The following is a 16,907-nucleotide window of genomic DNA, read 5'->3' on the forward strand; positions in this document are numbered from 1 at the left end:
TTACTTTATGTATATGTCAAGTATATTCTTTGTGCACTTCTTATCTCTTTCAGTGGAATTCAAGCCCCTTTAGAATGAGGAATGTTTTGTTCATTATACTTGTATATTTATTGTTTAGCCCCTAGAAGGTTCTCATAAATGGTAGTTAATAGATTGATTAGATCTTTATTTCCTTCAAGACTCTTCTCGATTGGAACCTCATCATAGTGTCTGCCAATTCTCATTGTTGTTAATGTTCTCTCTCTTCATATTTATTTCCAATACTTGTCCGTGTAAATTTTGTGTATTTTGTTTACATATTACATAAACAGTAAGTATTTTGTTTATGTAATTCTAGCATCTATATAATTAATTCTTATTTAATTTAACCTATGGATGTTGAAGAAAAATATCTATTATCATTGACGAATCACTACATATGGTCTTTGAAACTGCAAAAATGGAGGAAAGCAGATGTCTCTCTTTTTAAAATAAAAAAGAGGTGTTGAAGTTTCCACTCACAAACTTTGCTTCAACACAAGGAGAAAAATATAAATTATATCAATAATGGGATGGTTAATACTCACCTAAAAAAAGGATACAGGAGGACCAAGAAGAGTCAGCAAAGAATCATCAGAAACATCATTCAAGACTAAGTTCATTTCCTTTTTGACTGATGACTGGTAGATCAGGGGAATGCTATAGATAGAATTTTCCTAGATTTGTAGCAAGTACTTGACAAAATCTCTCATGGCATTAATGTAGACATACTAGAATGTTGAGGGTTAGATGAAAGTGTAATTAATTGCCATGAAGGACTCAATTAATGCCCCTACCATAGAAGTAGTTGTCTACATCAATTCAGTTCTCCATTGGAATTCATCACAAATTTCTACCCCTGTACTCTTTTAATATTTTCATTAATACCTTAGATAAAAACAGTCATGTTTATCATGTTTGGATATGGCAGAATGACAGGAAGAATGCTAGCATTTTGGATGAAAAATGAAATTAGGCTACAAAAAGATTTTTAAAACATTTATTAATATTTATTTTTTAGAAAAGTTAACATGGTTACATAATTCATGCTCTTACTTTCCCCTTCACCCCCCTGGCTCCTCCTCCCTACCATGGCTGATGAGTATTTCCACTGGTTTTAACATGTATCATTGATCAAGACCTACAAAAAGATTTTTTTTAAATAAAAGATACAAAAAGTAGTGATAAGTTGGAACCCTATAATGAATCTAATATATTACATTAAAAAACACATACGATGTCTTTTATTTGGATTCATAAAACCAGCTGCAGAAGTAGAAGATGGAAATGTATCTCAGGGAGTTCCTTCATTTTCAAACCACCTCTGTGTTATTATTTTCAATTCCACTGTCCAGTTTAAGAAAGGATCTTTATTGGATGAAGATCATATAAATAATAAAAAAAGATGGAAAAGGACTAATTAACTTGGTTAATACTATGCAAGGATTCTTATAATCAATATAGGGTATTTCATCATGGAGAAACATTGTTGGTGGAAGGAGAAGATGGTAGGGTATCTCTCAAGTATTTACAGGGCTATTATGTCTAAGAAGATAGAATAATGCTGTTTCCTTTGGCCTCAGGGGAGAGATAGGAGTAATAGAAATAGAAGGAGCAAAATCCCTAGTTGACAAGAATAACCCAAACTTCATAACAATGTAATCTACTTCAAAATTGAATGGGCCAGCTCAGGAAGTACTGGATTATCATTACTTTACCTGACTTCTTCAAGTAAAGATTGGATAAAAAGTGAAAAAAAATGTTGAAAATTGTGTACAAGAGGATTCTTGGTCAGTCAGGTACAATTTATATTAAAGGACCTCTGAGGTCCTTTTCAACTGTCATATTTTCTAATTGTGATTCTGGCTTTTTAGTGAATACAAATGATTTCTGAACAATTAGTACAAAAATTACTCCAAATCTATTTTTAGTGTTTGTTAAGTCACTTATTATTAATTATAATGAGTTTTATTTTGCCCTATTTCATGCCATTTACATTTCAGCAAAAATTGATGCTTAGCTCTAAAGTGTTCATAAATACCATATGGAAAGAGATAATACAACTGGACTGAGATAAGCAGAATATGTGGTAGAAAGAATGAGAATATTTTTTCATTATAATACTAGGAAAAATGTTATTTTTAATACTCCTGCATAATTTAATTTCCCTGACCCATTCCTGGGTAAAACTGTATTAGATGTCCTGAGCTCTCTCTACTTCTATCATCATACTATCCCTCTCTTTTTGTTCTATCTTTTAAAAAAGCCTCAATAAATATACAAACACAAAAAAGTACTCCTGGCATAATTATTTTTAAATGCCTTCTTTAAAAACAGATCCTGTCATATTTTCTTAGAAATACTTAGCATTTGTATAACATAATTTCTCTTAGAATTCAGTAATTTAAAAGCTTTTTTAAATTCATTGAAACCATAATTTTCTGAGATTTGCATGTAAATCAAAATAAAAGGGATAAAATTTTACAGGATTTTCCGCCTAAAATTCAAAATCCACCTTTAACTTGGGTATGAGAAATAGGCCTAAAATATCTTCTCATGCCTATGCTCTCCTTTTTTCATTGAACAAAGAAAGCACCTCCTGTCAATGGAAGAAACATGGAATCCATAATTAAATTCTCAAATCATACAAAACAAGTAATACATTGTTCTGATCCTTACTCATCCCATTCCTAAAAGAAGAACTATTCTTTTTCATCAGCCCATCTGATAGTTTCAGTCCTCCTAGTCCACAGCTACAGTCCCCTAACCTGGTATACAATCTTTCTTTTTACTCTGATATGAATTTCTAATGGATTTAACAGTAGACAGAAATGCCTGTTTAATCTGTTACTAATCTGCATTGGTGAAGACATGAAAAGTGTGTAAAATTTCAGACCAATTAGTGTCTTCATAGACATCCATAATGGTCACTGCCACAAAATTGTTCCTTAGTACATCCTTCATCCTGATAAATATGCGCTACTTAACTTAACAGTGATTTATTTAGTACAGATTTTCCTGAATGGACTCAATGTTGACAATCAGAATATTAAATATTCATTATAAAAGGAGTCCTATAAATTTGGATTTTTTTCCTTTTATATAAATCATTTGAATCTGTGCTCATGATTACAAATGTTTATACTCATGCTTTGAAATATCCATCAGGATCAGGAAGCCCTCAATAGATACAGGGTATAATCCCTTCAAATTTTATGTGTTGCTTTGGACAGAATAAATCAATTCCTGGAGGTAGTTACTAGTGAGTATCTTCTTTGAATTTAGTTAGATGGGTCCTCAGAAAAGACATGTTATTCATTACCTGGACCATAACCAAAGACCCTCTATTTTAGTAAAATAATGGGCAGTTATACTTTGCTGAGTTAACCTTCAGAAAAAAGGATCACCTCTTTTCCTTGATCAAAGGATTAGATTAGATTAAAATTAGATTTGACCAGAAGGGCTTTACTGGCAGTGCAATAAAGAATAATAATTATTATTGTTATTAGTTTACAGAATACTTTATATTGGTTATAATGGTGTAGATTAGAACCTCTAGAAATTTCTTCACTGACAATGGAGATACTTAATATTAATTGAGGGAAAATCACTGCTGATTATCAAACATGGAGATAGTTCAGCTACACTGATGGTTAGGAAGTACCATTGTTTATATGTATGTACTTCTGGGTAAAACAATGAAAAATAATGTTTTGGTATTTGGGGACTATGACTTGGGACCAGCTACCATATTTCCTGTTGCTCAGCTCTACTCCCATTACCTTTTATGAGAAATGCGTTTTCAGTGTAATACAGGACCCTGGGGAAAGTGGAGAATTTGGAGTGGATTCCCACTTATCTTGCTTGGCAACAAATTGTGGAAGTAAACTGGTTACCAGACTTGAGTTTAGGTTTGATATTAGAAATAAGCTCAAGTAATCTGTCTGAGCATTTCCTTACCAGACAGGGATTCTGGCATTGGTTATTAGAAGAGGGCTACTTCATTCTTGCTGGTCATGGAATGGTGGGCTGGAGCTAGTGTAACTGTTCTTCTTGGGTCCCAGGCTTGATATTTGAAAAGGCACCAATACTCTGGAGATTCTAGATGGAGACTTTCATTTTGGTATCTGCCACATTTTACTTGTGGGCAAAACATTGTTTCTGAGTATGGAGTGAGAAATGTTCCCATTACAGTGATTTATATTTCTACAAACAATAGCAGTTTTAAAAGTACCTAAGCATAAAAGGTCAATGTCAGATTTATAGAACATTAAATTATTTTTGGAGAAGTTGTTGCTTTTTATGATCTACTTTCATATATTTTCCACTATACAATATATCTGTAAAGACCACTTTCTTATAGATTCAAAGGGTAGGTGTGATGAGATTGAGGTCTCTTGGTCTTTAGATTACTGTAGTCCCCCAAAGGAGGCAACAGACAAGTCATTCTTGGGTCATTTAATACTAGACTGAATAAAAGAAATAGACACAATATGCTTTAGGGAACAATACTGACAGAGAAAGGGCATATGTGACTTAATAGGATTTTCCCTTTATTTTTAATTTTATATTTCTAAGAGAAAAATCATGTAAGCCAATAAAATGAGCATTGTATTTCTGATCGATGATATTTTGTGCCTAGCAATAAATGTCATATTGCTCTGAAAAATGTGTTGTATGACATGAAAAAAATTGCTTTTAAGGACTGCATAGCAATGTGATTTTCAAATATATACAAAAGGATAGAAAAGGGAGAGAAATAGGAAAATTGTGAGTGATCTGTAAGGAAATATTATAAATATGGATTTAAACCACAGCTATCTCTGCATTTATATTCATATCTACATCTCTATGTCACTAATATAAATGTCAGAGTTGCCAAGTTCTAAATTTTCGCTACTACTGTTTTTTCTCCTTTTTTTAAAAAAATAGGCAGTGAAGAATTCCAAAACTGTTTTGCTCTACTGGAGAACATCTGCCACATGGTCAGCATACTATGCAAGCTGAGAGTGATGATGTTGCCTATGATAAATCAAGATAGTATTTGCGGTGATATCACTATGAGAGTTAGAGCAATTGATTACAGCCAGCTCAAGTCCATCATCACAGACAATTATGGTGGTATTATAGATTTGCAGCTGAGAAAGAGTTCATAAGTCATCTGCTCACAAAATTATATGTAGATTTAGAGATAGAAGAGACCATGCAGGCTAGCTAACACAATTCATTAATTTACAGGGAAGAAACTGAAACTGAAGGAAGTTATAGGACGTGATCAGCATCACAGAGGCGATAAATCTGGAAGGCTGAACTTGCACCCACATTCTCTGAGTTCAAATGTAGCACTCCTTTCACTGCCCCATTTTTATCCCATAATAATAATTATTAATAATAGCTAGAATTTATATGATGCTTGCTTTGTATATTTATATATGGATTTCTAGGTGGTTTTAGTGCCCTGAGTTCTTGACCTGGAGTTAAGTAGACTCATCTTTCTGAGTTCAAATCCAGCCTCAGATATTTACTAGGTGTGTTAATTTGGACCAGTCATTTAGCCCTGTTTTCCCCAGTTTCCTTATCTATAAAAAAGAACTGGAGAAAGAAATGGCAAACCATTCCATTTTATCAAGAAAAACCTCAAATGGGGTCAGGAAGAGTGAGACCCTACTGAAAAAAACAAACAAACAACTGAATATAATGCTTTAAACTTTGTGAGACACTTTACAAATATCTTGCTTTAAAGTTTGTGGAACACTTGACTAAATTTTTATCCTCACTATAACTGTGAGAAGTAGAAACTATTATTATTTATGCCCATTTTACAGATGGGAAAACTTAAACTGAGTGAAGTTAATCAACTTATTCAGGGACATAAAGCTAATAAGTTTCCAAGGCAGAACTAGAACTCAGAAATTCCTTTCTCCATGCCTTTTGCCTTCTCTATCATTACAAGAAGTTGCCTTTCACTGTCATCACAGTACAAAGTATTGCATTAATTCACTATCTTTAGCTTGAGCATGTGTTAACTATAATAGGATTTGTTAAGTCTGGGATAGATAAGGTTCTTTTCCCAAATAAATGTACTGGGAATGAAAATAATTTCATCCCCAACAATGACAAAATCCAAAAAAATATAGATAGTTAGATAATTGCATGTAAAAATTTAAGAAATTCTGATGACATTTCCCAAGTTCTTTTTTATCTTCAGAGCAATATATTAAGCACACTGGGAGATAGAAAAAAAAAGTAAAAGCTGATCCTTGATGAGTTTGTAATTGAGCAAGATGCATATGACTTATACATAGACAACAAAAACAAATATAATTGCATAAGAAATAAAAACAAACTACTGTGAGAAATCTAAAAAAAGGACAGTAATTTTCTACCTGGTAAATCATGGAGGACTTCCTTGAGAAGGTGACATTTTAAATTGCTCTTAAATAATGGTTACTTTTTCATAGTTAAAAATGTGTAGAAAAAGGCCTTTTAGATCCTAAGAAAAACAATATACTGGATGGGAAGAAGCAAATAGACATATTTTACTCTTTTGATGCACAAAACCTAGAGAATGTGGTATCTTTGAAATCAGGGAAAGGAAAAATGTCAAGAAGGAAGGGGTAGTCAACAAAGATGTCAAGGAGATCACAAAATGAAAATGGCATTTGCATTTCATTTTCTAAAGGTACATGATGGGGAGTAGGATGACTTTTCCATTGATTTAGACTTAGAAAGAACTGTGAAAGTCATTTAATCTAACTATCATTTTAGAGATGAAAAACCTAAAGAGAAAGAGGTATGTATTATAAAGTAAGAGGATACCAAAGGTAGAATGTCTTGAATTCTAGCCTAAATAATTTGGACTCATTTAGCAGAAAAATTGTATGCTCAGCTGTGGTCAGACAATATTTGGTTGATAATATTCAACTAGCTGAACATATTGTAGTTCAGAGTAAAGAGGGGAAGATACATATAAGACTTCTGTAATAGAGATGATGGCTTATAATGAAGGTTGGAAGGATGATGCTAGCTAGCCATAGGCAGAGAAAATATATAATGGGTGCACCAGTTTTGTAGAGGTAGAATTAATATAAAGGTAAATGACAGGAGGAATGAAGAAAGGCACAGTAAAGGGCCATTGACAATACTATCATTAAAAATAGTTTACTCAGTGAATTTTTGGTATTGTTACCCAAAACAGAAACTCCTCAAGGTCTCCTCAGCAAGAGAAGTAGGCTTGGGAAAGGGGTGAAGGGATAGAATTATAACATAACTCATAACATAACAAAGCGGATAAGGCTTTTACTTGGGAGACTGGAAACTGAGGAGACACAGTCCTCCACCATAAAATATACTTCCTTACGAGCATGAGCCAAAGTATTTGATATATTGTTATTTTTAAAAATGAAGATAGCCGATATTAAAAGGGAGAATAGTATTTTAATAAAAGCCATGCTGATAGAGTTAAAATCATTAGACCACACGCCTGTAAGTATTCAAACTCCTGCCTCAGCCATTTTACCTTTTCGTATCTTCCCACGCCCAGTAGCTAAAGAGGAAGTTCAAAGTCACTTTCCCCCTATTTAAAGCCATTCCTCACCTTGAATATGTAATCCAAAACAGGAAACCCAGGAAACTCTTTGGACCAGAGGAAATGTAGTTCCAAATATCCCAAGTGATTTTAAATAACACAATATAATCATCTGTTGGTGTGAAAGTCACCCAACAAGGTCCCATCACTATGGCAGTTCTCTACCTTTATCCAAAACACAAGTTGAAATAGAGGTAAGCAGAACCTCCCCTTAATATGGCTGGACATACCTTGACATTTCCATGTGTTTTACCACTCCTATTTAAATTATCTTCTACCCTAAGAAGAAAAAAAAAATCTGTCTTCAGCTATACCAATTTCTGATACAAAACTGGTGAGTTTTTAATTCAAAATGTTGATTCAGAGATTGCAACGGATTTCAGGGTCATAGACAACAACAAACAAAAATTGGGGGGTTGTACTCCAAATTCATATTAGGACAGTGAGTGATAAGCAAATGACATAGTATTAAAAAGAGAAGAGGAAAAGAACTTGAGGGCAGAGTATTGAAAAACATGAGCATTGAAAGCAGGAAAAGAAGACAAGTCAGATAGAGAGGAGAGATAGTTACCATGTAAGGGTTATAATAGAAATAAAGGCATTAGAGCATCCAGAAAGAGAAGATGGTCAGTACTGTTCAACCCAGGAGAATGAAGACAGAAAAGGCATTGGAATTGATCTTGGTGGGAGTCTTTGACTTTATTATATTTTTTATAATTTTTGTTTTTTAGAAAAGTTATCATGGTTACATGATTCATGTAACTTCAACACCCAATCTCCCCACCCCCCAACATCACTGGTGCTCATGTTCACTGGTTTTTAACATGTGTCATTGATCAAGACCTATTTCCAAATTGTTGGTAGTTGCATTGGTGTGCTAGTTTCAAGTCTACATCCGAGTCATGTCCCCTTCAAACCATGTGTTCAAGCAGTTGTTTTTCTTCTCTGTTTCCCCTCATGTAGTTCTTCCTCTGAATGTGGGTAGCATCTTTTCCATAAATCCCTCAGAATTGTCCTGGGTCATTGCATTGCTGCTGGTACAGAAGTCCATTACATTCGATTTTACCACAGTCTATGGGTCTCTGTGTACAATGTTCTTCTGGCTCTGCTCCTCTCACTCTGCATCAATTCCTGGAGGTCTTTGCATTTAACATGGAATTCCTCCAGTTTATTATTCCTTTGAGCACAATAGTATTCCATCACCAGCATATACCACAGTTTGTTCAGCCATTCCCCAATTGAAGGACATACCCTCATTTTCCAGTTTTTTGCCACCACAAACAGAGCAGCTATAAATATTTTTGTACAAGTCTGTTTATCTATGATCTCTTTGGGGGTACAAACCCAACAATGGCATGGCTGGATCAAAGGGGAGACATTCTTTTATAGCTCTTTGGGCATAATTCCAAATTGCCAGCCAGAATGGTTGGATCAGTTCACAACTCCACCAACAATGCATTAATGTCCCAATTTTCCCACATCCCCTCCAGCATTCATTACTCTCCCCTTCTTTCATTTTAGCCAATCTGCTAGGTGTGAGGTGATACCTCAGAGTTGTTTTGATTTGCATTTCTCTAATTAGTAGACATTTAGAACACTTTCTCATGTGCTTATTGATACTTTTGATTTCTTTATCAGAAAATTGCCTATTCATGTCCCTTGCCCATTTATCAATTGGGAGATGGCTTGATTTTTTTATACAATTGATTTAACTCCTTATATATTTGAGTAATGAGACCCCTGTCAGAGTTTTTTTGTAATAAAGATTTTTTCCCAATTTGTTGTTTCTCTTCTGATTTTGGTTGCATTGTTTTTGTTTGTACAAAAGCTTTTAAATTTAATATAATCAAAATCATTTATTTTACATTTTGTAATTTTTTCTAACTCTTGCTTGGTTTTAAAAGCTTTCCTTTCCCAGAGATCTGACAAGTATTCTATTCTGTGTTCACTTAACTTATTTATAGTTCCTCTCTTTATATTCAAGTCATTCACCCATTCTGAATTTATTTTGGTGTAGGGTGTGAGATGTTGATCTAAACCTAATCTCTCCCATATTGTTTTCCAAATTTCCCAGCAGTTTTTGTCAAATAGTGGATTCATGTCCCAAAAGTTAGGCTCTTTGCGTTTATCATACACTGTCTTGCTGATGTCATTTACCCCAAGTCTATTCCACTGATGCTCCCTCTGTCTCTTAGCCAGAACCATACCGTTTTGATGACCAGTGCTTTATAGTACAGTTTAATATCTGGTACTGCTAAGCCACCTTCCTTCACATTTTTTTTTCATTATTTCCCTCAATATTCTTGATCTTTTGTTATTCCAAATGAACTTTGTTATAGTTTTTTCTAATTCAGTAAAGAAGTTTTTTGGTAGTTTGATAGGTATAGTAATAAATAAGTAAATTAGTTTAGGTAGGATGGTCATTTTTATTATTTTAGTTTGTCCTACCCATGAGCAATCAATGTTTTTCTAATTGTTTAGATCTAGTTCTAATTGTCTGGAAAGTGTTTTGTAGTTGTTTTCGTATAATTGCTTTGTTTGTTTTGGTAGATAGATTCCCAAGTATTTTATATTGTCTAGGGTGATTTTAAATGGTGTTTCTCTTTCTACCTCTTGCTGCTCTAATATGTTGGAAATATATAGAAATGCTGATGATTTATGTGCATTTATTTTATATCCTGCAATTTTGCTAAAGTTGTTGATTATTTCTACAAGCTTCTTAGTTGATTCTCTAGGATTTTTTAAGTAGACCATCATATCATCTGCAAAGAGTATTAGCTTAGTCTCCTCATTGCCTATTTTGATACCTTCAATTTCCTTTTCTTCTCTAATTGCTACTGATAGTGTTTCTAGTACTATGTTGAATAATAGAGGTGATAATGGGCATCCTTGTTTCACTCCTGATCTTATTGGAAAGGCTTCTAATTTATCCCCATTGCATATGATGTTTGTTGATGGTTTTAGGTATATACTGTTTATTATTTTTAGGAAAGGTCCTTCTATTCCTAAACCTTCCAGTGTTTTCAATAGGAATGGGTACTGTATTTTGTCAAAGGCTTTTTCTAAATCTATTGAGATAATCATGTGATTTTTGTTTGTTAGAATGTTGATATGGTCAATTATGTGGATGGTTTTCCTAATGTTGAACCATCCTTGCATTCCTGGTATAAATCCCATCTGATCATGGTGGATAATCCTGTTGATCATTTGCTGGAGTCTCTTTGCTAGTATTCTATTTAAGATTTTTACATCTATGTACATTAGGGAAATTGGTCTCTAGTTTTCTTTCTCTGTTTTTGATCTACCTGGCTTTGGAATCAGTACTATATTTGTGTTATAAAAGGAATTTGGTAGGACTCCTTTGCTTTAAAAGGAAAGTAGTTTCAATAGAGTGATGGGGACAAATACCAGTTTGTAACGCACTGGAGAGTGAGTCAATGGCGAGAAAGTATTGATGGTATATGCACTTTTGTAGTTAAAGGGGAAAAAAGAAATAGGATGATCTCTTAGGGTTAGTACATATATGACTGATGGATTTATATTAAGGTTATTGAGATGTAAGCCTCTTAGCAAAGAAATAAGTGTCAATGGAAAGGGAATAATTAAAGATACATGACAAAGGACAGAGAATTGGTTGGACAAATTTTTAAAGAAATCAATTAACAAGTATCTGTTAAGGTCCTATTGTGTCAGGCATTTTACTAGTTTCTGGGAATATAAGTGCAAAGAATGAACTAATTTCCACTAAAAACTACTTATATTTTTAATGGGAAGAGAACAAGGAATAATGGGTAGGTAGCAAGAGTTGAGGCAGAGAGCTTACCATTCATTGGCAATGAAAGGCAATAATAAAACACATATTTTAATTGGTTCATGGAATGTAGTTTGCTATTTTTTGGTCATGTAACTGCTTGTCCCAATTTTATGCCTTTTCCATTGAAACTAGATGATATTCAATCTTAGATCTCTTTATTTTAGGAAACTTTAATTTTTTAGCATTGTCTTTCCTTGGGTTTAAACATAATTATTGTGTTTGCTGAAATGCTAAAATCACCTTTGATCATTAGCTTTTGACTTGAAAAATATTCAAATATTTAGTCCCATCCTAGTTTGTAGCAAAAAAAAATAGCCTGTATTCAGGCAATTTCTGTTTTTTTCCACTTAATTCAGCAGTTGTGGGCTTTTGAATTTTGTTTGTGAAATAAAGTTCAGCATGTAGCTGACATGCACAGACCTTTTTACATCTATAATAAATGCTCTTTAGGGATATAAAGACACTAGGACTTTCTTTCTCTGGCTAGCTTAGTTTGTAGCTCTCTTAGAAAAGAAGGTCTTTTGAGAATATGCTCTATATCTTTACTAGGAGAATATCATTTTTAGTATTGCTTTTGTGTATGTCTTAAATATAGCTGACTTTACTTTCTTAGAATTTTCCCTCATAAATATTTAGGAGTTGTGGCCTGGTGTGGTGCCCAAGCTACTGCTACTGAGAAAACTTTAACCTACAATTGTTTAATATTGCAAACTTGTAGTTCCTGAAGTTTATTTCTTCCAAAAATGTGTTTTAATTTGTTATGAGGTGAAGAAGTCTGTGTATTTGATTTTCACATAGAATTTTGAACGTCATTGTCATACCTGGCTATAGCTAAACTATAAGGACTGGTAGTCTTTGGTATACTCATGTTTTTATGATGTGGGGCATTAAAATCCATTTATTTACTGAATAAAGTTCATAAGTCAGTGACCACATGAACATATAAAAGTCATAAATGGACAGAAATACAAGATGGTGTATTATCTAAAAATTCAATTTGGTGTATTATCTTAAAATCCTATATTTTCCTTTTGGATATATTTTAGTACTGCTATTTGGGTATGAGTATGACTGAAGTTTAGGGAATCCACAACCATTCATACTAAGTACTGCAACAGCAATTTATAAGCTGGTATGAGGAATTTAACCCCATCTGCCTTAAATATTTCCATTGCCAAAAGTGGGAAACAACGGTGGTAAAAAGAAAAATATGAAAGTCTCTGGATTAAAAATGATGATTACATTCCACTGATGAATATTATACCTCAATATATCAAAATTTTTATTTTATTTTATTTTTTTAATTTTTATTTTGAATATTTCCCCTAGTTACATATTTCATGTTCTTTCCCTCTCCCCCAAACCACCATAACCCCCCTCTTAGCCGTCACACAATTCCACTGAATTTTACATGTATCATTGATCAAGGCTTAATTCCATATTATTGATAGTTGGACTAGAGTTATTGTTTAGTGTCTACATCCCCAATAATATCCCCATCAGTCCATGTGTGCAAGCACTTGTTTTTCTTCTGTGTTTCTCTTCCCACAATTCTTCCTCTGAATGTGGCTAGTTTTCTTTCTCATAAGTCCCTCAGCCTTGCTCTGGATCCTTGCATTGCTGCTATAAGAGAAGTCCTTTATGTTCAATTGTACCACAGTGTAACAGTATCCGTGTATAATGTTCTCTTGGATCTGCTCTTTCACACTGCATCAATTCCTGGAGGTCTTTCCATTCACATGGAATTCCTCTAGTTTATTATTCCTTTCAGCACAATAGTATTCCATCACCAACAGATATCATAATTTGTTCAGCCATTCCCCAAACAAAGGACATTCTCTCATTTTCAAAATTTTTGCCACCACAAAGAGAATGGTTATAAATATTTTTGTACAAGACTTTTTCCTTATTACCTCTTTGGGGTATAATCCAAGCAGTGCTATGGCTGAATCAAAAGGCAGATAGTCTTTTAAAGCCCTTTGAGCATAGTTCAAAATTGCTATCCAGAATGATTGGATCAGTTTACAACTCCAACAACAATGCATTAATGTACAAATTTTGCCACATCCCCTCCAACATTCATTACTCTCCCCTGCTGTCATTTTAATCAATCTGCTAGGTGTTGTTTTGATTTGCATTTCTCTAAGTAGTAGAGATTTAGAACACTTTCTCAAGTGCTTATTGATAGTTTTGATTTCTTTATCTGAAAATTGCCTATTCACGTCCCTTGCCCATTTATCAATTGGGAGATGGCTTGATTTTTTATACAATTGATTTAACTCCTTGTATATTTGAGTAATGAGACCCCTGTCAGAGTTTTTATGTTATAAAGATTTTTTCCCAATTTGTTGTTTCTCTTCTGATTTTGGTTGCATTGTTTTTGTTTGTACAAAAGCTTTTAAATTTAATATAATCAAAATCATTTATTTTACATTTTGTAATTTTTTCTAACTCTTGCTTGGTTTTAAAATCTTTCCTTTCCCAGAGATCTGACAAGTATGCTATTCTGTGTTCACTTAATTTATTTATAGTTCCCCTCTTTATATTCAAATCATTCACAGATTCTGAATCTATCTTGGTGTAGGATGTGAGATGTTGATATAGGCCTAATCTCTTTCATATTGTTTTCCAATTTTCCCAGCAGTTTTTGTCAAATAGTGAGTTTTTATCCCAAAAGCTGGGTTCTTTGGCTTTATCATAGACTGTCTTGCTTAGATCATTTACCCCAAGTCTACTCCACTTATCCTCCCTTCTGTCTCTTCACCAGTTCCATATTGTTTTGATGACTACTACTTTATAGTACAGTTTAAGATCTGGTACTGCTAGGCTACCTTCCTTCAGTTTTTTTTTTTCATTATGTCCCTCGATATTCTTGGTCTTTTGTTCTTGCAAATGAATTTTGTTATAGTTTTTTCTAATTCAGTAAAAAAAGTTTTTTGGTAGTTTGATAGGTATAGCAATAAATAAGTAAATTAGTTTAGGTAGGATGGTCATTTCTATTATTTTAGTTCGTCCTACCCATGAGCAATCAATGTTTTCCCTATTGTTTAGATCTACTTTTGATTTGTGGAAAGGGTTTCCTAGTTGTGTTTGTATAATTCCTGTGTTTGTCTTGGCAGATAGATTCCCGAGTATTTTATATCGTCTAGGCCCTAGGCTCTAGGGTGATTTTAAATTCAATTTCTTTCTCTAACACGTGCTACTGAGATGTGTTTGAAATATATAGAAATGCTGATGATTTATGTACATTTATTTTGTATCCTGGAACTTTGTCAAAATTGTTGATTATTTTCCCTTACTTTATAGTTGATTTCCTAGAATTTTTTAAGTAGACATTCATATCATCTGCAAAGATAGCTTGGTCTCCTCACTGCCTATTTTAATAACTTCAATTTCTTTTTGTTTTCTAATTGCTACTGCGAGTGTTTCTAGTACAATGTTAAATAATAGAGGTGATAATGGGCATCCTTGTTTCGCTCCTGATCTTATTGGGAATGCTTCTCATTTATCCCAATTGCAGATGATGTTTGCTGGTGGTTTTAGATATACACTGCTTATTATTTTTAGGAAAGGCCCTTCTATTTCTAAACTTTCTAGTGTTTTCAGTAGGAATGGGTGTTGTATTTTGTAAAAGCCTTTTTCTGCATCTATTAAGATAATAATGTGGTTTTAGTTGTTTTGCTTGTTAATATGGTCGATTATGTGAATGGTTTTCCTAATACTGAACCATCCTTGCATTCCTGGTATAAATCCCACCTGATAATAATGAATAACCCTCGTGATCACTTGCTTGAGTCTCTGCTAGTATTCTGTTTAAAATTTTTGCATCTATATTCATTAAGGAGATTCGTCTGTAGTTTTCTTTCTCTGTTTTTGATCTACCTGGCTTTAGGAATAGTAACATATTTGTGTCATAAAAGGAGTTTGGTAGAACTCCTTTGCTTATTGTGTTAAATAGTTTGTATACTATTGGAATTAGTTGTTCTTTGAAGGTTTGATAGAATTCACTTGTGAGTCAATATGGTCCTGGGGATTTTTTCTTAGGGAGTTCTTTGATGGCTTGTTCAATCTTCTGCTAGAAAACTGGACAATTTATATTTTTGGGAATATTCATCCATATTACCTAGATTGCTGTATGCATTGCTATATAATTGGGCAAACTGATTTTAATGATTGCCTTGATTTCCTTTTCATTAAAGGTGAGGTCTCCCTTTTCATCTTTGATACTGATAATTTGGTTTTCTTCTTTCCTTTTTTTTATTAGATTGACCAGTACATTGTCAATTTTGTTTGTTTTTTCAAAGTACCAGCTTCTAGTCTTATTTATTAATTCAATAGTTCTTTTAATTTCACTTTTATTGATTTCTCCTTTAATTTTTATATTCTTTAATTTAGTTTTTAACTGGGGATTTTTAATTTGTTCATTTTCTAGATTTTTAAGTTGCATGCCCAGTTCATAGATCTTTGCCCTCTCTAATTTTTTTATATGCACTCAATGATATAAATTTTCCCCTGATTACTGCTTTAACTGCATCCCATATGTTTTGGTATGTAGTCTCTTCATTGTCATTCTCTTCAATGAAATTATTAATTGTTTCTATGATTTCTTCTTTAACTATCTGATTTTGGAGAATCATATTATTTAATTTCCAATTAGTTTTTGATTTGCCTGTCCATGTGCCTTTACTAATTATTATTTTTATTGCCTTATGATCTGAAAAGGTTACATTTATTATTTCTGCTCTTTTACATTTGTTTGCCATGTTTCTATGTCCTAGTACACGATCAATCTTTGTGAATGTACCATGTGAAGCTGAAAAGGAGATGTATTCCTTTTTGTCCCTATTTATTTTTCTCCACATATCTATTAACTCTAATTTTTCTAGGATTTCATTCACCTCTCTTATCTCTTTCTTATTTATTTTTTGGTTTGATTCATCTAGATCTGATAGAGGAATATTTAGATCTCTCAGAAGTATACTTTTACTATCTATTTCCTCCTTGAGCTTTGGCAGTTTCTTATTTAGAAATTTGGATGCTATACCATTTGTGCATACATGTTGAGTACTATTATTTCCTCATTATCTATACTGCCTTTTATCAGGATGTAGTTACCTTTCCCATCTCTTTTAATCAGATCTATATTTATTTTGGCTTTATCAGAAATCATGATTGCCTCTCCTGCCTTCTTTTTCTCAGTTGAAGCTCAAAAGATTTTACCCCAGCCATTGACCTTAACCCTGTGTACGTCCACCTGCCTCACATGTATTTCTTTAAAACAACATATGGTAGGATTTTGTTTTCTAATCCACTCTGCTATTTGCTTCTGTTTTATGAGTGAGTTCATCCCATTCACTTTCAGGGTTATAATTTTCAGCTGTGTATTACCTGATGTTTTGGTATCCTCTCCTAGTTCTACCCCTTCTTATGGTATTTTCTTCAAACCAGTGGTTTGTTTTAAATCAATCCCCTTTGTCCCCTCCCCTG

The sequence above is a fragment of the Gracilinanus agilis genome, chromosome 6 (genome assembly GCF_016433145.1).
Source record: "Gracilinanus agilis isolate LMUSP501 chromosome 6, AgileGrace, whole genome shotgun sequence".
Taxonomy (NCBI): domain Eukaryota; kingdom Metazoa; phylum Chordata; class Mammalia; order Didelphimorphia; family Didelphidae; genus Gracilinanus; species Gracilinanus agilis.